The 22,500-nt window shown below is 39.0% G+C and overlaps 1 protein-coding gene across 7 annotated transcripts in view; it reads right to left on the reverse strand.

Annotated features, from left to right (window-relative positions):
* Positions 1-22,500, reverse strand: part of ZNF536 (zinc finger protein 536) — a 344,256-nt gene that overhangs the window by 243,055 nt on the left and 78,701 nt on the right. The window lies entirely within an intron of this gene.

A 22,500-nucleotide genomic window follows, 5' to 3' on the forward strand; every position in this document is an offset into this window, starting at 1 on the left:
TCTTCTAACTGGCTGATTTATGTAACTGAGCAACCAAACAAAAATTCTGAGATGTATGTTCAGCTGTAACACTCACAATTTACATTGTATATTGAATCAAGTAAATATGTAACTCATGCAATCAGGGAACAGAAGAAATAACATGATTTAGGTAACCAGCTATGACTATAAATTTATAAATAATCTAAACAAAAAACTCTACAAATAAAGATTTTTAAAATGCATTATTCACTGAAGAATTTCATAAGTAAATACTGAATATATACTTTCCACATTCACAAGAAAAGAAAAAATCCAAAATGTACCTAAGGAGATACTATGACTTGTTTGTTCAGATCTACCTACCCAGTGATTCCTCCCTCCCTCCCCCTTAAACTACACCTATATAAATGGAAATTCAAAGCCTGTATTTTCTAATGCACTTTCTGGATTAGTTAATTTTTAGGAAAGTTACAGAAGTATCTAATGCAAACATTTACATTTATTAAGAGAAATAAAAAAGGGGGGAAAAAGAAATACGAAGTTACCAAAATCATTACAGCCATTATTTGAACAGAACATTTCAACCCCACTGAATGCTTCCATCCTCTCAGCTGTGTCCTTCTGGTATCTTTTCCAGTCCTTTTTTCCAACTATGTATATACAGATAACACTGACCAACACAACAGTCGCTAAGTGCATTTCTTCTTTATGATTGCTTGCATTGCCCCAAAATTTTGTACTTGCCAAATAATGGCCTGCTTTTCCCAACTTTTTGCCTATTGTACAAGTTTTAGAAATCCTAATCTTCAGAGAAACTCATTATGGTAAAGAATGAGAAAAGAAAGGCGGAAATACAATTTAAATGAGCTTGTATCTTCTGCTTAAACTCCAGGAAAGAAACTCAGAAATGCAATTTCCAAGTAAAGATAAAAGTCCCATGTTATGTCTCTGTAAACCAGAAGACAACTGACACTTAGCAAGTTGTCCTGTCTGCTGATGGGAACAGTGTGGATGAATCTGGCCAGTCCACTTGTACTTCTCTTTCTGAAACCAGTAATAAAGTTTGAGAGGGGTTATTTTTAAAGCAGCTCTTAGAGTGTTCCAGCTCACTACTGTCAGCTTCAGATCTCAAATGCAATTTGATTTATAATTACATTTTAAAAACTAGCATTAAAATAACATTAGAGGGGTCATAATCTGAACTTTTTAATAGTTAGGCACGTAGCATACATTTAGAAATGGATCTCCAACAGGATTCATCTGGAACATATTCTGACCAGAATTCCTTCCTTCACCCGTTTCAGTACTCTGCTGGAGCTGGTGTGCCAAGAAGCCATGGTGGAGCCCCTCCACGGTGGAGTCCATGTAAATGGACTGAAATACACTGCTGAACATTTGTTAGTCAAACTCTTTTCTTGCATTATAGTCAGGCCCATGTTTGTAAACGCCAGTGGGTGAGAACATGCTGGAGAATCTGGAATTAGGCCTCTGCACTGAAAAGTTACATGTCACATCCCTTGCTCCATTGCTTCTGAAGCAACTTTAATTTTCTTGGCCTCTGTGGCACCAACTGATGCGAGGGCATTGACCAATTTGAGTAGTTCCCAGAGGTAGGTTATGCTTGTGCCAGCCAAAACACACGTACAGTGAAAAAGTGGTGCTCCCAACAACTGTCAATATTGTGTGTCAGCTGAGAACTACCTGTCCTCCCAGCTGTGCAAACAACTCACACGGGCACTCAGGGAACTTCACAACTCTGTGCCTGTAGCTGCAAGCTCAGCACCTCCTGAACACCAGAGGGGGTTCAGAGGAGGCACAGATTCCTTGCAAAATTTGCCTTGTTCTCCAAGTCCAACCTTCTGATAAGAAAACCTCCCAACTAGTCAGTTCTGCACTGATACCTAACTACAACTTCAGAGGCAAAAGGCAAACAGTTTCTGAATGCTAGTCTGAAGTAAATGAGCTGGTTAAAAAAAAAACAACAACAAAAAACCAAACCAAACAACAACCACACAAAACCTGTGCCTTAAAACCAAGTTTGAAATTTTATAGGCTTTTACTCCATAATTTGTACTTGAGCCTTCTGTTATTTTTAAACAAATCTAATTTCTTACAGCTGTGAAATTTACATTTTAAGAGTGTCTAGTGGCCATGTGCATTAATTACTTTATTGTAATATTTTAATGAGTTTGGGGTTCAACTTTGAAAGAATCCTTCTGAATCCCTGCTTCCCCACAGAATTACACTAGAACCTGATTCAATCACAACTTCGTACACCCCGATCCAAATCCTGATAGACTTGCACAGTATTTTCAGTACTCTTATAAAGTCCCCAAACTTTAAAACTGGCTCCAAATTTTAGGACTTCTCACCAAACTAGCCCTTTCCTGAGTCAGAAGCAGATCTAGGCTGTGAGAAAGTTTGTGTTTAGAGATGAACTTCCTGGCTGAGGCTAATCTCAATAAAAACAGGTAGGAAAACGAACAATTCAGCTGTAACCGCTAACATTTGGGCCAATCTTGTTCTTAATGACACACAATGATGCAAATGCTTCCATCCTAGCATATATGACATAAAAACTTTTAGGGTTAAAAAATTAACCTCCCCAAGGAGTATCTAAATTCACCAGGGCAGACTGAAAAAGCACTACTGGAAGATTTCCACCTTTGTAAAATAGCTGAAAAGCATTACAGTATCCATACTTCTGCCATGGTATTCCCTTTATGGATTTTGGTGGTTTGTGTCATCCTAAATTACTTCTTCTTCATCTGTGAGTGTGCATAAGTAGTGGTGGGAGATGAGTAAAATGAATCTGTTTTTTCAGGCAGTTTTCAGTCAGGACGTTGTGTCTGTCCTTGCACTGCTGCAGGTGCAAGTACTCATCTTGGGGACTGAGGCAGAAACCTTCACACCACCAAGGATCACTACAGTTTGAAATGAGGAGATAAACCTTCTTACAACACCTAGTGCACTTTATTTCCCTATGAATAAGCTAAAGAAGCAAATCTGAAACACACTGAACAGCGGGTTCAAGTACAAATACAGATAAATGCAGGAAAAGTGGGACTGACTGTGTTAGTTGACTGTGATAACAGCAAGAGGTTCATCAGTTGTCAAGTGCCACCACACACGCTGCACCCACAGAGTCATGCTTGGAAATCTGACCATTTCTGTCCCCAGCTCTCACCTCTCTTGGCTGGGGCAAAATCAGAATTGCAACTCCAATGAGCTACCCAGCTTTTTAAAAAGCATGTTTTTAAACCACTTACAATAAGAGCAACAGTTATTATTCAGTACATGCTTTTTATCAGATTGAAGATAAACTTTATTATAACTGGTGGAGATGGTATCAATGATTTGTGGTCTCTGTGAATTCCGTAATGAGAAATGGTAATCTGTCTTGGGGCAAACAATATTATTCTGTTTACTATGCAATTAGCAATATTAAGTCATGATTCTATAACTGATAGCTGAAAATAGGGGTGGTAAGAAGAAACTGGAAGCACTGGAAACTGTCACAGGACAAGTATCTGAGGACTATAAACTATTTACGGTGCTTTAGCCTGACATTCCCTCTTATCCTCCAAAAATCTTCCTCACTGCTCCAGAGATGTTCACTGTAAAAGTATCAAGATTGTAAGTGGTTTGGGGCAAAGCCAGAATCTCGCCTTGTTGCGAATACTGAACATACAGTATAGTGCAGGAATTTCATTTTCAGAAAAGCAGCAATAAAGTAGCAAAAAATTCGCCAAAAAAGAGTTTTACTTTGGAAAAGGCATGATAATGAACCAAAAAGTACAACAAAAAGAGGTGAGACCTAATCTCTAATTCCTGGCATATTTGGTGTACAATCAAGACAGAGTACTTTCCTGCACTTAATCTCTTCTTTAATTTTACAGACTGAGGCCCATACCTTTATGTGATCAAAACCCTGTATTTCTTGTTTACTCTTAGATCAGCCTTAAGCTACCACCATATGGAGCTGGGAACACCACAGACAGAGCAGAAACAGTCCTTAACTAATGGTCAGAGTAAATTGTGTTGGGAGTCAAGTGGGGCCACTCTCAAGTGGCTGGTTAAGAAAAGGGCTGACCTATAATGGAGCTTCTCTGCAAAACAATAATTTTTTACTTTATGTTATAAAGTACAGAACCGTAACTATGATCAATGACAGAAATCTCACAGCCTTTTCTGGTCTGTTCCTTAGCCATACACATGTAGTCCAGCCCTTTTGGCAAGGATTATGAGGTTACCTCAACAGGAACTCAGAGCTACAGCACAGAGCTTTCGTAGTGAACAGGCAAGACCTATAGCGTGCTGGGGTCTTTCCTGCTAAATTGATCTTAAAAAAAACCAATGAATCAAATTATTACTCCCTTTAAACTAGCCCATTCCATTTGTAGCTCTCTGGAAACGCAATGCTCCATGGAGAGCTCCACTGCACCCAGCAGGCAAAAGCCACATTTAAGGCAGCATGACGCGCCAGTGCTGTGCAACCAGGATGCTACAAGGAAGTGGCTGCTTCTGGCAGCCTCACAGCCCCTCTCCTGCACCTCTTGCCCTTAAGGATCAGTGCCTTAAATTCCCATATACTACTGAATAACGTCTGGCTGATCCAGAAGATTAGCAGCTTATTCCACCTTTGTTCTCTGCCTTCCTTTAGGATGAGCAATGAATGACACCACAGCAGGCATAACCCTCCAGCACAAAAGCTAACAAAATCATAGAATGTTTTAAGGAATGATTTAAAAGTTATAGAAGGGTATTCCTACATGGAATATCTATATAAAACCCATTGCTACATGGAAGGGCTCTCAAAATCACTTTCCTTTCCCAAACAGTGCAAAGCAAAACCAGCAGCAAAACTCTGCAAGAGCGACCTCTTTAACACTGATAAAAGTACAGATAGTTTTAAGGAAGTGTGCACTAAAACTGAGGGTTTCCTTTGCACAAGATAACACTGAATCAGAGTTTCACAGCAATAAAACAAACACATAGTGTAAAAATAAATGGGAGGGAAAAATGATAGGAGTATAAAACTTCATGTTCCTACACATAATATGCCAGTGATTGGTGGAAGTTAAGCACAAACTTCTCCTTTTAAAAGAACTACTGTTTTTAGGAAAAAACCACTCAATAATTAGTATTTACATTTATAGGGTTTAATTCCTTTTCCTGAGGAGGTCCTAGGTCTGGTCATTGTTCATCACTATTGTTCAAAATTTACTCCCAGACTAAGAACTTCTCCCACACTAATAAATAGACATAATTTTCTTTAGAAAGCATTTTTTTTCCTTTCAGTAATTAACCTACTTAAATGTTTTAATGGAACTACTGACGTACAATATTGCAAAAGGTCCTCCGACCATAATATAAAGTGAGAGATGAGATTCCTAAAAACTTTTGTATGAAGGTGCTTTAGGATTTACAAAAACAGACAGCTCTAAAACTATCTTTAAAGGTCATAAATTAGGTACTCTCTTAAATGTAATTCAATCATTCACTGTTATAGGAGCTTGATTCTATTAGTTGTCCTATGCGTTTTACAAAACAGAACTCCATTAACATTATTCACTTATAGCTTCCCACTATAAGTGGATATTCTGCTCAACAGGCTTTAAATAGATTTTTTTTCCCCCTGAAATTGCTATTAAGCATACTTTTACTCAAAGGGCAAAGTAGGCATAGGATTATGCTTGTACTTCATGCAAAGGATACATTTTCAGCAATCAGAACCACATTCCTATGAAGTAAAAATACTCTATATAAGCCGATTGTTTTTATCCCTCCTAACCTTGCTCAATAAGGACTCTATTCTGATCTTTTGAGTTACACACAAGTTTTCCAATTTGGCTGAATAAAGGTATCTTGTTGGGCAGCTTCATGAGCATATTCTGTGTCTTGAATTCTGACCTTGGCATGTTCAAGGTGGATCTCAATTATAAGATGCTGCTCAGAAGGGAAAAAATATTTTAATTTTTTTTAAAAATCAGGATTTATTTCACTTTCTTCAGTTAAAGAATACAGTATGGAACTCCTGCTTTTACATGCCTTGCTTTACTGCACCACTGAAAATATAAACCTTGATAAAGTGACCACAACACATCTATAGCCACAAGATTTTCAGAGCAATTTACCTGGCCTGTAGTTACATTTCAGCCTCAGAGACATCTATGGTAGATCATTCATCTCTGATTTCATGTTGGTTTCACTGTGAATGATTTTATGCCCTCACCTCTCACAGTTTAGATTATTCTGAATGAGATTCAAAACACACAAGTGCATGTGGAGGAGCATTGTGCTGGGCCAAACCACATATCCCACAGCCAGTCTCAAGGGATTTTAGCCACCCTGTGATGTTGAGCTGCCTGCTGCAATAATCTGACACCCAAACAGACCCTGACCCACTGCAATGGTGTAGTTGCAACAGCACAATCTGTACATAAAGAATGTGTATGTCGAGAGCCAAATCCTCCGTCTGGTTACCATATCCTATGTTCCTGTCTTACTGCTTAAACAGGACACATGGTAGAAATCCTACACTGTTGTTCTTCTCATTGGCCACGCCAATCCCAGATAATCAAGTCAGTCAGTCACCAGCAGATACTCTTTTTCTCAGAGGAAAGGGTTGAATTTCATCTGACCACTGAACTTCAGCTTGCACTTGAGGTTCTAATTTTCTTCTGGTCTTAGCCCATTTCTGTCTCGCTCTGGCACACACTGCCCTAGTAAGTACATTTATTACCTCAGTAATTCCTCTGAGGGCTGTCTTACTTTCACTTTATATCTGGACTCACATAAGCATCTCCCCATTTTACAAGGAAACATATATTAGCCTCTGATAGGAGCTTCCTGTTCCATCATGCTGAATGCCATTGTCTGTTATTCTTCAAAAGCAGGATAACAAGTTGCACACTCCCAGGCTGCTCTTGCTCATGGCCATGCAGCACAGACACGGAGAAGGCACATCGAGTGGGATGACCAGGAATTCCAGATTATCTTCCTGTCCTGTTTGCAAACCTGTGTTCAGCTGGCCACACACACAGTCAATTTACGCTGTGGTACCATTCACCAGATACCAGTGGCACTGGGTGACCCTGCAGTTTCTAGGGTGCCCTGTTCATGCTCTGTGTTCATGCCCTTGGGACCAGTGCAGGAAAGGACTGTACAAGTCTCCTTCACCCAAGGATTCCTCAACTATGAGGTTGATCTTATTACTTTGGGACACTTGAACAGTAGAGGGTAAGCCTATTATATCACAAAAACAGGGATTTCTGCTGTAATTCCTCCAGTTCAGAGCTAATTATCTTACTTGAGAACTGCTCATGGGTTTTTTACCCAGGTAGTTGTGGATCATCACTGCATATTCCTGTTTCTCCAGGTTCACCCTGCAAAAACTCCTCAGTGTAGCAACTGTTCGTAAAACCACTACTGTCCAAAAACTGTCCAGCATTTCACAGTGTTTACACAGGAAACTTTGGCCATAATCACCCCCAGCCATAGCACAGACAGATCTTCAGAGGAGGCAAAAAAGTATAATCACTAGAAAATAAATTGCATGGATTTACCCCAGCTGTAGATCTGGACCCATCCCGGGGACAAGAAAAAGATTTCAGTGCACAGAGTATTTTACTAGAAACCATGTGAAGTCTCTCATCCACATCAGCCTGCTATTTTTTACTTCTATGGAAGCAGACAACATTTGTATTCAGCTGCTCACTTATAAATAAAAAACATTTTTACATGGGTGGATTGGAGTGGTCTTGCCCCCCTCCCCTTCGGTTCCCATTATTTTATATATTACACACATGTTCTGTCAGCGAAGCTCACTTTGTTATCTGAAACATCTGTGGTACCCTGCTGTGGGGAAGGCCAACACTGCTGCTGCTGTTGCTGCCTGTCTTTATTAGCCACTGATTTGCTGATCTCGTCCTCCGACGGCGCGCGGGGCTCCGGTTCGCCTGCGCGACACCGGGGCTGCACGGCACAGCCAACGGGGTTCTCTGAACCAGCACAGAGGTCCTGTTGCTTCACAATATGGCAGTTACCACCTCCACAAAAATATGAAACCCGGGTTTCATGTGTGTGTTCATGCAAGCACTGTTTCTTACATTTCTAAAGCAACGTACGTGAATTTATCCGTGCAAGAAGGCACAGCCTCATCAGAATGAAAGGACCTCCCACCTGAGGCTCTCGGGCTGTTGAGCAGACATAATATTTTCTTATTTATTTTGGCCAAGTGAAAAGTAGCCTGAATTGATCTCTTTTAGCCTTATTTTCAGGTACGTTTTACAGTTATAGTCCTGACATACTTCCCAGACCCATGAAACTCTCTGGGATCTATGGCTACTGTAAAGATTATTACCTAAGGTATATAAGAAGTATGGATTTCTTATGGAGCCATGTCGAGATTTTAAAAGATAACATAGAGATGAAAAATCTGTCTACGTTTCTTAAATAATATTTTTAGAGATAAGATTCTCAGGTCACCTGATAGGAAGTGAAGCTGTTTCTATATATTTTATACATTTACTTTCAGCAAGCAATAGCATCTTGGTAAAATCAGCTTAACCATTTCCCCTCTGAAAAATCAAAACCCTCTTATCTTTATATGGTTTTCTTATGACACAGATCAGTGAAATATACATTCCATTTAAGAATTTGAGATATAGCTGTTAAACCACAAAATTTAACAACATTTAGGAGAAGATGCAAGAACTACTCACAAAAAAATTCTCATGGACCAGATTTCCAGCTGATGGCATTCCTTTTATGGGTCTACTGTTTTAAGAAACTGGTCTCTAATACAAAGATGAGACAATAAGAAGTTAAAGGCACATCCCTTCCTTTAAAAAAAAAATAGATTTATCGATGACATAAAAACCTGAGCGGAATTCTGAGTCCCATAGATAACCTCAAACCAGCTTTTTTGTAAGTTTTCCAGATCTTCCAAGGATTCTGGGCGCGATAAAGAGAATAATTATTGTATGGAAAGATCATGTGACTGCTGTCACAGATCTTTTACGTGCAAGTCAGTGTGCATATGTGGCCAATTCAAGATTCAAAATTGAAGACTGATGTGGAGACAATTATAAATGAAAATAAAACACAGCTTTTGAAAAAACACCCTGTTTTCTTTACAAAATAATTGATCACCTAACCCCAGTAGGAAGGTTCAAGAGTTACTATATAATGAAGTGCTAGTAGCAAGCAGATTGCTATATCTTTCAGGATCCAAGATCGTGATGACAAGAATAGAGAGTCAAGAAAATAAATGCCACAAAGGCACCTCTCCCATCCTCATCCCCCTTTTGCTTGAAGCATTACTTACTTTCACATTTGCTTTATTTATATTACACAGCTCTAGTATCCCCAAAACAGCTAAATTCTGTGCAGAAACAGGAAGGATCTTTCCGTATTTCGATTCTGAAGCTCATTTCCTATTCCCTGAAAATAACTGAGATGTGATAGCAGAATATCCCTGGTCTCCAAAACAATCTTCTGATTACCCAGCTAACAACCTGGTGTACAGCAGAACAACCTCCAGAACTGCTCCCTAGTCAATTCATCCTGTTTTACCTGTATTCAACCAGGCACTAATCTGATAGTCACAGACTGTCCTCCCTGCTCCAAGCACATCCTCAAAGAGGAAAAGGGGATGTGACACTGTTGCTACTGCCACCACTAGCTGAGGATTTTCTTAGAGAAGGTGTTTCAAATCATCTGGAGGCCAGTGAAGTCACAGATACTTTCCACCACCAGAGGAGCAGAAAGTACCTGAGCAACAGCAAGGATCTGGTCCTAAACTTACAAGATAGTTCTTATTTGGGGGAAAGTGAAAGGAAGGAACAAAATTAATGCATATGCATAAACAAGTCCAAAACTTGGAAGATGAACTGAAAAGACAATTATCTTTATAAATTTAAAACCTGCAAACAGATCCATGCAGGACAATTTTCCATCTGTCCAGATCCTTCTGCAGGACATATGCACAAGATAGAAAAAAAAGCTTCATATAAAGAAATATGCTAACTTGAAGCTAAGATATTTATGGTTGAGGGGGAAGGAAAAAAAAAATAGTGCAGTGCTATGTTGGAATGGTAGTAATTTCTCTTTTACCCTTTGTGTATGTCACCGTCTATTGTTACGCAGTTTTTTAACATTCATCTGAATATTTCATCCATGCAAAAATTAGTCCCAGCATCTTTTTTTCTGAATAATGTTTGGCGGTCATTGCCTCACAACTGCAAACAATCCTCTGCTGCTATTGAGTGCTACAGTCAGGCTTGTTTCACACTGGAGGTTAGAATCTGATCCTAAATCCATTAAATCACAGAGTCTTTTTTAAAGTTTAATCTTGAGAGGATTTGAGTTGTAAACAAAGGACACTATACATGGGGAAAGAAACAACAGAAAACTATCAACTTATGACATTAATGCAACCTCAAGTTCAAATTTTGTGAGTGATTTAGCAAGAAAAATCTGAGCTTTCGGCAGCAGCGCACACGCCCTGGCATGTGGGCAAAGCTAAACTGAGCATTGATGCTCACATCCAAAACACACATATGGATCCCATTTCACTATAGACGTGATTCTTCATGTGCAAAACATGTGTCTGACTGGTTTTCTTTGGCTTTTTAAGATGTGTTTCTTTTTCTTTGGTGGGGGTAGGGAGAAGAGAAGTAAATAAATAATTTGTGAGGTATTTGAATATACACTTTATAAAGAGAACAGCCTGGGATTCAAGGGCAGGTAAAAATCCTGGACTTCAGCTAAAAGTACCAATTTCAGCAACCAACCAAATGCAGACAGAGAGAAACTTAGTCCACTATACAGCTTTAGCAACACGTTAATCTATCCCACTCTGTAATTGCTAGATAGGAAAGGGAAAAAGGGCTCCAGATGCTAATAACTTGCAAGTGGTAATTAGAGGAGTCCACATTACTGCTGCGAGACTCCCATCTTCCCTTGATTACTGGGAAGAAAATTTTGTCCAGTGGGTCTCCTTCTCACTTTGAAAACATGCAGCACTCCTGCCTTCCTAAACTCCATCTCCTTCTCACCACACACATCAACAAGAGCTAGATTGGGCCTGGATAACTTTTTCTACCTTCCTTAGAACTGGAGGATGCTCTATTTCCCATAGAACATGCAGGAAAATATCCACAAGGTTATAAGGTGACCTAACAGAATAGTACCACAAGCCCCAACTTCTAGCTATACGAGATGAAAATTGCCTCCTGCAAACTCAGCCTGAGCGTGACAGAGAACAAGAGAGTCTGCTTCCCTTGCTGTAAAGGGTAACAAATATCTTTAAAGGCTCCTTGAGCATTTATAATCTCTGGGATCACAGAGACAAAGTAAGTCTGGAAAGGGTCTCAACATTGCATGAGAAAGTAAAAGGAAAAATACACTTATCACGAAGAGGGAATGCATTTGTATTATTATATTGAAATAGCACAAGGCTACAATGACAGGCTATAAATTTTTCTCTTGGACTGTAACCAATATTTTCCATTTCAAGTAACAACAGTGTAAGAAAGAATGAGTCAGAATTAATAGAAATTATGGACATAAATTGGTAGGTACTTAGGTGAAAGAGAACCTCAAATTCAGCTGTTGTTAAAGGAGAAAAGGTTAACTAGCCCTTTGAGCAACCCTTGGACCCATTTACACGGCTGACAAAGTGACCAAAAAGGTATGCTTAGACTTTTTTACCTGCGATGCCCATCTTTCTAGTTCTCAGATTCACAGCCCAGAATGTTACTGTAAATTCTTGGCAGTGAAAAGCATCTTGCTTTTATCCTTGAAATTTAACATTAACCATAACACTAAACTTAATCTATGATTCCAAATAATAATAGCAGTGATAGTAACTGTGTGGTTCTGCAGTGATGAGAATTAAGTTACAGAAATTTCTCACTTCTACTTTTTCTGATTTGATTTGTCATTTCATTAAACAACCATGAATTATTGAATATTAATAATTTTAAATCAGTGATGTGCCATAAGATATACATTTACAGACTATAAATATTTTTCTTAACCATTCTGTTGCTGTAAATGGCTATTGAAACATCAGCTGCTCAGTTACAAAACAAACAAACAAACAAACCCCACCGAACAATCAAGGAAACCAGGACTAACTGCAAGGAGCCTGTTAGCCAAAGCCAATGTACATTAGCAAAGTTGGGTCCACAAGATGAACAAGCTCTCCTCTGTTTTAAGACCCAATCCTACATTTGGTTGGTACATGTCAATCCACATGATCTTCTAACAGCTCCATCGAACCTCGGGAGATAAGTCCCAAAACTGAAACTAAAGCTTTTTTTTTTTCCCCTGCACAGACTTTTAAAAGGGAAGGACTGTGAATATTGTGGAAAAAAAAAAATAAAATCAATGCAAAGTGTTTTAGCACAGGTGTTCCTGTTATTGTGCTACATTTGGAAAGCCCACACATCATTCAGCGCACCTCCAATTCGCACACCCAGCTGCGTGAGGTGGTGGGCTATTGTTAGTTTACAGGTTTGCAATAAAAAGCATGAAGTAATATTGGCAGGCTCAGGAGCTTTTTTTTTTCCCCCCCTTATGATGTCTCCCTGCATCTATTTATCTAGTTCTCCTTGCTTTGTTTCTGCTTTTATATTCAGCATATTCAGAAAAGGGTCAGAAGAGGTTTTAAAGATGTAATGCCACGCTCAAGCCTTTTGAACACTAAGAGAAAACCTCAAAAGGTTCACGCATAAAGGAACAAAGATATAAGGATAGCTTTGAACCTGAGGGGCTCTCTCACTGCAAGCAAGTGCATTGCCAGCATGTCACAGGTGTACACCACATGAGCAAGTGAAAAAATAAAATGCCTTTGTGAAGGGGTGTGATGCTGACGGGTCCGAGTCCAGAATGCATTAATCCCAGGGTGAACGCCTGCATCTGTTAGATATTTATGTAGTTCCTACTAGTAGTTTGTACAGATATCTGAGCAGGTGAACGTCAACAGCTTTGAAACCATATGTTAACGGGAGGCTGTGGGAGGGTAAGGCAAGGCCATCAGGCATTCGGGGTCTGACAGGGAGGGCAGACACCCACTGCCTTAACACGGCCCCGGTCAGGCGGCGCTCCGGGGCCCTGCCTCAGACTCCTGCTGCTTGAGCGGTGGGACACTGGGGCAAACGACTGAGTCTTCCTCTCTGTTTCCCCATCCTTGAACAAGAGATACTAAATGTGACCACACAATGCCAAATTTCTTTCATCTCTCTCTAATTTCTGCCTTTTTCTTGAGGGGGGAGAAAAAAAACTGCTGACTTTAGTTTGTTGGAAGAAGACAGAGTCAAGATCTCTGTCTCCTGGTAGTTACAGGAACACACTACAGGAGAGGAAAACCAAGTCCTGTTCATTTGTCTGATTCAGAAATTTGTTTTCATCTTGTTTTTATATATTAACTCTGAGTCGCTCAGGAGTGGCATTCATTCATCTGAACTTGGGTCATCCCATTTTCCAGGACAGTCTCCTGACCACCAGACTCCACTCCTGGTAGGTACATATAAGCACAGTTGAATCTAATATGTTTTCAGAAAGGAAAAAAAAAAAAATCAGTTTTAAGAAAAACAATGCCCTTCCCAAAAGCGACATTTTGCCTATAATGTTTACTTTCTCTTCTAAATATCCTCACCAAGTAACTGAGAATTCATTCATCTTTGAATGAATTTATAAAACGTGCTGAGAGGTCTCTGGCTGAAATGTGTGAAATTTTTTTATGATTAACACAGAGCACTCAAATCCAAAAATTGTCAGTTTACACACCACTTTAACCTAGACCACTCAGTTTCTCCTGCCATACATGACTTTTAGGAAATTAAAGGAAAACTGTTTTCATATTAAATGTGAAGTTTCTAAAGGAGGTCTGCTAGGAAAATTTTCCTTCAAATTAATATTTTCTGTCAAAAGAAGAAAACAAATCTCTCAAATCCCCTCCACTTCAAACAGCCTAGCAACTACCTTGAACCCTCCATAGTTCAAGTTACTCTCAAAGGTAAGGGAATCAAAAACTAGCTTTGGAGCCCTATAAGATCCTATTGCTAGAGGAGTAATTCCACCTTTGAAAATCTTGGTGCGACTAAGTGAATTCATCAAGAGTTGCAATTTCCTTTTGTCCTCAATGGTCTGTGTTGGAGAAATACGCCTTCCTCACCTTTTGAAGTATGACAGCTTCACTGAAAACCTTTCAGGGAGGATCCATCCACAGGGTACGGGGTTCCTAAATTAGCATTGCCCAAACTCTGCTCCCAAACGTTACTACTCCAACAGCTCCACCGTTGCTAAGTGCTTCTGAAAAAAAATCTAATCACACCTTCTCATCCTTTTGTGCATCTACCTTTTACAATACCAGAACACACACTCTATAGTAGCCCTTTTCAATTTATTTCCCACATTCTTCCCTTCCCCAGAGATATTATTCATACCTACTCCTTCACTGTGTAATTAACTTGTTCCAGTCTTTGGAAATGAAACATTCACTCCTGTTTTTGCCCCAACCCTCAATGCTTGAACAGTCCCCAAGCCTACAGGGTGGGGAAGGACACACCATAATTACTCTACACTTGATACTTGAATGAAAATAATCACACTTGTCCTTCATTACTTTGCTTTACCTTAGTGATGCACAGTTAATAAGGAAAGTGTATATGTAAAGCTGGTGGTGTACCAGAGACCCACCTTTGTTGTTTGAGGCCCCTTCAAATGCCCTGCAGGACTCCCAGCACCTGCTCTAACGTGGGCAAATCTAGATCTAGTGTTGTTCCATGGAACGAGAAGAGTCACAAATGACATCTCCACTGTGTATTAGAAAATATTAATTGAGATTTTTAATTTTGGGAGATGTGTGTTGCATGGCATCTGTAAAATATGCCCCAAACATTCTCAGGAGTACGGCTCAAAGAGTTTGATTAAAATTGAGTAAAATCAGTCTCTCATCCTTCTGTTTAAAAAATGAGAATTCATTTATTCAGCTTAATTCAAAGATTTATATATGATTAAAATTACTATAAGATGTCTAGCTTTTCTGCAATAAACTGCAATGGCCATCAAAATATTGATAGTCATTGGTAAATTACTTCTGGTGTTTAATCAATGTTATTTTTTTATCATCCAATTTTTTCTTCAAGTCAGCTTCTAACACTAAACTACATTTCATCAAGGTTGGTAAAATGTTTAGAAAGGAACAGATGTCAGAATATGGGGATTGCCAATAACACTGATGGAAGCCAGTAATTTCTTTCCTGTCCAAAGGCAAAAGAATGAAGAATAATCTAGACTGTATACAATAATACAAGATTTACTACAACATTAATGGCTATAAAAAGTAAAAGTATACAAAAGCTATCTCCATTTTTTCAAGCCATCACTAAGGGCAGTGTTTTTCAATTTGAGACAATTTTTACAGGAAAACGAAAGGTCTATCTATTCTTAAGCCTTTAAATATCCATAAAATACAGATGAAGACACAGGCTAGCATTAGTTGCTTCCAAATATACTTGTATATTAGTCTATTGTGCAAGTTAATAATTTTGCCAAATCTCAAAAAATGTGGATGCAATCTTTCCTTTAAGAAAGCGGCTCAGCTTGTTATTTACAGATTGTAACATTTACATAAGAGTTTGGTTTAACAAGAGATATAAATATAGATAAAACCCTTAGGACTTCATTCTTTAAACTGCCCTCTAAAAATCTGCCCTACAATTTGCACACTGAATTTTGTGCAGACTATTCTTGGAAGCCTTTTGTGAATTAGGGAGAACTGACTCGAAACAGGGGCTGGTTAATCACAATTTTGCAAATTGTACGTAGCAATCATCCTCACATTGTGAAATTCAGATCTATAAAATGCTGATGTTTTAAAGCTGAAAAAATAAATAAGCTAAGTAGGACTACTTTGCTAAGGAAAAGAAAAAAAAAGAGTATAAGACCCCTTGCAAAGAAATCCTTAAAAGAAAAATAATTAGAATAAGAAAAGTGGCATCATAAGTTAAGTGAATCTCCATTCCAGATCTCAAAGGTAAGCCCTGCCTGGAAAAATATTTTACTACCAGACTGTTCCTGCCCTAGTCTCATGTCAACACTCACCTGAATACACCAAATTCCTGCACTTCCAAGAATAAACCCGTGGGAGGTTTACTATTCTAGAGGGCTTCTGTATATTCATCTACAACCTGGGCGAGCCCTCCAGCTGAGGAGTGACTGGTGAAACTTCCCCCTTCCACGTGTCTGTCACTGTCTGTCATCTGCACACCCAGTCAGAGCTGCTCTGATTACAGAGCAGGGCTGGCACTTGAGCATCAACTGCAGCCACATGGACACGACACGTTATGATGCATGTTGAATGCAAACACTTGACAGTAATAGCTGGCAACTAAATAGTTTGAGGGAGAAGGAGCAGAATTTATGTGGAAAAGATGATGCCTCAAGGAAGATGTTTTCTGTTTTGCTTTAAGCTGCAGCTAATGTAACTCCATCAGCAGTTAGAACAAAGCTGGGTCAAAATTCTTCTTTTCCACACAGGTTTTGCAACTCCTAATATTTACTATAAATGAAGGTCTCTTTCTATTTATTTTCCCTTATCTGTTACAGAAGGGCCTTGCCAAACTGCCTGTTTTGAGCGTACAAGGATATGCTGAAATTCATGCAAAATACTTTCTGCTACCAATATCATTATAATGACAAGAACTTTCCATTGGGGTTCAGCCGTGACACGGTGTGTGTTGGTCGCCTTCCTGCCATTCCAAGCCCCTTCACTATGGACACAAGTCACAAACAGTGGAAACTCTGTTTTCCTGATGTTGATCCTCCCCAAAGGTCAGGTTTCTTACCTCAAACATTCCAGCAGTTGCTTAGACTGCAGTTCAGGAATTTTGTGTAACATTGCTTCTAGAAAGCAAATATTTATATTAGTAAATATCATTAAAGTATTACTGTTACACAGGTATTCTCATTAGCAAACTGCTAAATAGTAGAAAGAGAACTTTAAAGTAAATGGATAGAAACATACTATATTTGTATATTAAACAAACTTTACCATCCTACTTTACCATGCTAAGTGTTTTATCAAACATGAAGCCCAGCTATTAACTATTTTTATGGGAATTAATGTTTTTAGAATTACTGCAAATTCAGAATTCATGCCTTTGCTACAGAGGGCAGGCAGAGGCAGAAAACCCTACAAGGAACAGAACAAATCAGCATTACCAGGATTTTATAAAAGTAGTGATCAGGGGGGGAAAAAAAGGAAAAATGAAAACAAAGGACCCACAGGAACCTTACAGGGGGATGAAATAAGGACATTCCCCTTGAATGGGAGAGGCTTACATTCATTCCTGGCTCTGAATAAGGTAGATCAGGTATTTAGCTTCACATATGATAAGTGAATATCCTGAGCATTGGACTTGCTTATCCTCATAGAGCACATGCACTCACCCACTCCTACTGGAGTTCACTCTTTTGTTGTCCTTTTCCCTTTTTTAATTGGAGAAAGCATTTAACCTACAGCTTCATCAGCACAAGTGAATGTCAAAAGGAAAAGAGTTCAGGAATCTCTCTCAAAGTATAGATTATTAATTGAAACAGCTTGAAAAATTTTGGCCAATGAAACAAAACGTTTTAATGCCTGGAATTTGTAAGGGATGCAAAGAAAATTCTCCCCTCTCAGTTCCACTGCACAACTCAGGTTGGAAAGAAGATCTAGAGAGGTAAAGCTGAGCTTCTTCCTTTTTTTCCTCTGCTCCTCACTTTGGAGGTGAAGACTAGGCCAGGAAAAGATTCTGTGTTATTTATTAACTCAAAATTGGCATATTTTTGAAAGCCCTAACAGAGGGTCTCTCTTGGGATAAAGGAACACAGGACACTGAAAGCAAAGAAGGCCTGTAAGTGGGAAGAAGTCTTTCAGGGACAAAAAGTTCCCAGAAAAACTTTGGAAGATTCTTGTTTGCTATTTTGAAGACAACCTGCCTGTGAGTCCAGATGTACTCATTCAGACTTTCAAGCACACATTTCAATGTGCTCTGAGTTTAAATGTAGGATGGTAAATGAGCCATTCATCATACACAAAATCATCTTAAATATCACCTAAGCCATTTCACTTACTTGAGAAATGTTGGCAGCACTGAACTTGCAAATACTGTATATTTCAGAGGTAAAATGCCCAAGACTAGATTTTTTTAAAACTAATTTAACATAATGAAGCCAAACAAATGATTTATTCCTTGTTTGTTACATTCACTTATGCTGATAATTAGGCAAATGCTTTGCATCTATGTTTTTGTTACCTTCCCGAGTACCTCTACTGGAAGATTTTATTCTTCCTACAGCCCAGCTTTTTTTTCATTATCTGAGAGCATCATATTTTCTATTTGTTATCGTGTTTTAGGCAAAGATGTTTCAGAAGCGTAAAATTAATACGGATTCAAAATTCCCAGCAATTTAAAAAAAATAGTTATGTATCTAAGAAGCCATAAGAGACTCCAGCACTGGGTGATTCACAACCCCAATGCACTGGGATTTTCATCAGCTCTCAGCATTGCCTCCAAGACAGCAGCAGCCAGTGCAGGTAGGGCACGGCGCAGGTAACCAAAGCACAGCAGCTCAGCAGTAATTGATTGTGGGTGTTGACCCAGACATTAGGATGTTTACTGTCTGCACAGGACTCCTTCACTTTGTGAAAAGCTTTACAAAACTGAACCAGCTCACAGCGTGTCAGCCTTCGGATGGATACATCAAGCACTGTCTCTTAGCATTTCTTTACTGCTTGAGAAGATTTGACCTCGTGGCTCTAACAAATCACACAGACTGCCTGGACAGCACAAAGCAACATTCCTTCACACAAGTCCAGAGGCTTTCAGGGCAATGTGAGAGATCTACTTGGCAAAACTGTAAGCAATTGCTCAGGAGCACAGCAGAACATTGCTTTAAAGTCCACTATAATTTTATTATTATTGCTGCTACTACTTAAGAGGAGTACTTTGAAATTACTGAAGTTGTCTGCTCAAAGCCAAACTCTTGCCAGATGCTGCTGCCCACAGTCCAGTCTGAGAGCAGCAGAACTTTCTGATGCTGCCTCTGAAGGGGAAGGGATACAGACCTTGATTCCATGAGCCAGAGAGACTCAGAGATACTACTGAAAAACAAAATACTCAAATCCTCAGGAAAAAAAAAAAATTAAAAATCTACAAATCAGTGTCAGGATATTTTAAATTATCCCATAATTCCCAAAAGAAAAAAAAAGCTTGAAAATGTGTCTTTTTGGAGAAACTTTTAAGTTTGGTGTTTTGGTTTGGTTTTTTTTGCTACATCCACATGGGTGAGAGATCCTACCCTTAAAGATACTATATTATAGAATACTATAAGTATACCCAGAGGGACTAGGCCTCATGAAGCCACGTTGAAAAGTTTAAGGAAAGTAAACTTCAGTTTAGAACAATAAAAATAACATTTACTCACAAAACTAACAAATATCATGTAATAGGTGATCATGAGTTTCAAACTTTAAAAGCTGTAATATTTTAAAATAATATACAGGGAAGTGTAGTGAGACCAACCAAATTTGTTTTCTCCACTGTGCTTCTCACGGCCCAGTGTCTCTGGCATCTCAGACTTATTGTTTGAAGCCTTTGCCTGCCTTGGATGAACAGGGGGTGCTGATCCCCACCAACTGCAGCTGTGCTAACTCCTGGCATTTTAAACTTCCTTTGAATAACTTCCCCCGTTTACCAATATTTTTAGGAAGTTCAAATCTAAAATCTCTGGGGCTAGAAATATACAACACGAAATGCATGCTGCATAAGAAAATTTGAGTAGACACTCACAATTTACTTAGTTCCCTTTGAGGGGAACGAGAAAGATGCACAGTACTTTCATTATCTGTCCTTAAGTGTTTTTTGTCAAATTTTGACTCTGCCACCATTCTTCAGTGACAGACATTAGGTATGACATTTTTTGACACAATGTCAATAGTGACATCAGTAATATCTGACACAAGGCACATTGGGGTTATTTAACACAGACAATTGGATACCTCAGGGCACTGGAGATCCAATGCATAAAGAGTTTTACCTCCAAGTCACCAGTGAATATCTAGCCCAATGTTTTCTAGCTGCTACCAACTGATGGCTCCTTGGAGTCTTATACAGGAGGAGTTTGGGTGTATTGAACAGATGTCCAGAAAACAAAAATCAACACAATAAATTACATTAATCTGTGCCCTATGTTGAAACACCATGGAATGAATAGCCAGTGACAAAGCTATTCTTCTACTGCTATCTGTAATTCCTTTTAAAAATGGTTGAATCCCAAAGGAGATATGGGAGGATCAAATGAGTCAGAGAGCACTACAGCTCTAGGCTCCTGAATAAGATTTCTGTCTCAACAGCTTTCAGTCCCAAGGCTTTCATAAACAGTCAAATATACTTATGGGAAAATACAAATGTGAAATGTTACTTTCAATGATGTGTTTTTCAAATATTTCACAATTGGCTAATATACAAGACTCACAAATGCTGAACAGAAACAAAATGAATTACATATATGATCATTCTAGAATTTCCTAGATTGCCACAGTCCTGATTAAACAAAGTACTTCTACCTACATCCAGTACAGCCCTCAGAGCAGAGTCTTGCAATATCTATTAGGCATCTGGCTGAGCTCCTGAGTCCTGCATTTGGCCCCAAGATCCATTACTCAAAACCTGGAAGCTCTGGATGTGAGCAGAAAGAGGCCTTAGACCTGGGTACATATGAAACTACCCGGACTTACAAGGGCAGTCACCCTGTGTGAGGTGCCTGGAGAATTTTATATTACTAAGCACTGCTCCCAAGGATTTAAAAATGTAAATTTCAACAAGTCTTTGTGTGGTGTGCGAATCCTCGTTTGAAGCAGATATTTTCATTTTTATCTTATTTTAAGGTTATGCTTATGTTCAAACACGTTCAGCACCTGCAACTTCACGGGAAGAAAACTTGTCTAAGGAACAAGGTAATTTTTTTAAAAAGTTCAGAGCTAAGTGCTTTACTTACAGACTTTTTTTAAAATAAGTAAAGCTACCAAATCAGAGTTAACCCATGAGCAAAATGTGCTCCTTTTTTTCCTATTTTATATTAAAAGATGATTCACATTAACCTGTTTATCACAGGAAGCCATCAATATGACCATATGACTGCAGAATGATGTTCAATCAATAGCCAGAACCAACACCTGGGCTACCTACAGATTCCCTGGAACACTTTTTTAATTCATATTAAATAAGGCTATTTTAACCCACCCAAACAGACTCCTCTATTGTTCTACAAACTGTGGCTCCTCTAAAAAAAAAAAAAAAAAAAAAGCCATCCTAGCTGAGAAAATCAAAATATATGAAATATATTCGCTGTCCCTTAAGAAATTATCCAAATTATCCCACATTGTTACATATGATAGAAAAAGAGGCAAAGCACATTTTGTTAATCATGTGTTTGGAGCCTCTGTTATACTGCAACTTCTCAAACAAGCTAAATTTTTTAAAATATAAGAACAATATGTATTTTACTGCAACAAAAAAGGGTTTCTGGAGCCAACTGTTGATCTGAACTGCTGAGGAAGCTCACAGTACTCCACTCTCACAAAGTAAGGAAAATGAATTTGCATGGAACTTCACAGACACCATTCCATGATGCTTTGCCACCTCTCAAAGTCAGAAGGGACGTACTTTCACACATGGGCATAAACACCTGGTGTTTTCCCAGCCTCTGTCCCACAATGCAAGCAGTCCAGTGCTGATCCACAGCTCTCACCAGTCTCAGAGTTCAAAACTTCCCCTCTACAAAGCACAAAAATTGCTGGACACTAATACAGCCTCTTTCTGTCATTATTATTTACAAGAGCAGGTATGTGATCAAGTCTTATTCTGCCAAAAGCTTTACATCACAAGATATATTGCATGCTTCTGGGCCCAGATTTTCAGAGAAGCCTTGTTCTAGGCATACATAAACACTCTCATGAGAGGGATGAGTTTATAATATAATTCCAGTGTGAGCAGCCACTACATGTCTGTCAATCTGCCTTTATCCCAGTAAAAGCACCCACTTCCCAGTGGTTGGACAACCCACATTTATTAGTGGACACCCATCCTTTACACAGCACTAACCTAATACCATCTTTCCTTTCCATGGTGAGTGCCATCACAGCCTCATTGCTGGGTGGGAATATTCAGACTAGTCACTTACCATTTTACATCTCAACCATTCACTCCTTTAGAGGTTTAATAGTAAAATACAAAAGGAAGCTCACTGATCACTGCAACGCAATAGTAAATTCATAGAAATTGTTCCAGTGCAGAATTCATGCCTAACATCAACTGAGACTGTGCATTCTCCTCAGCTTAGTGGTGCTGGTTTTAAGGTCAGAATTTAGAGCTTTGCTAGTCACAGCTTTACAAATCCCAACGCATAGACTCCTACAGATGGGCTGCAATCCAACCCCAGCTTGCATTCTCAAGCTTT

The sequence above is a fragment of the Lepidothrix coronata genome, unplaced genomic scaffold (assembly GCF_001604755.1).
Source record: "Lepidothrix coronata isolate B3197 unplaced genomic scaffold, Lepidothrix_coronata-1.0 Scaffold153, whole genome shotgun sequence".
Classification (NCBI taxonomy): domain Eukaryota; kingdom Metazoa; phylum Chordata; class Aves; order Passeriformes; family Pipridae; genus Lepidothrix; species Lepidothrix coronata.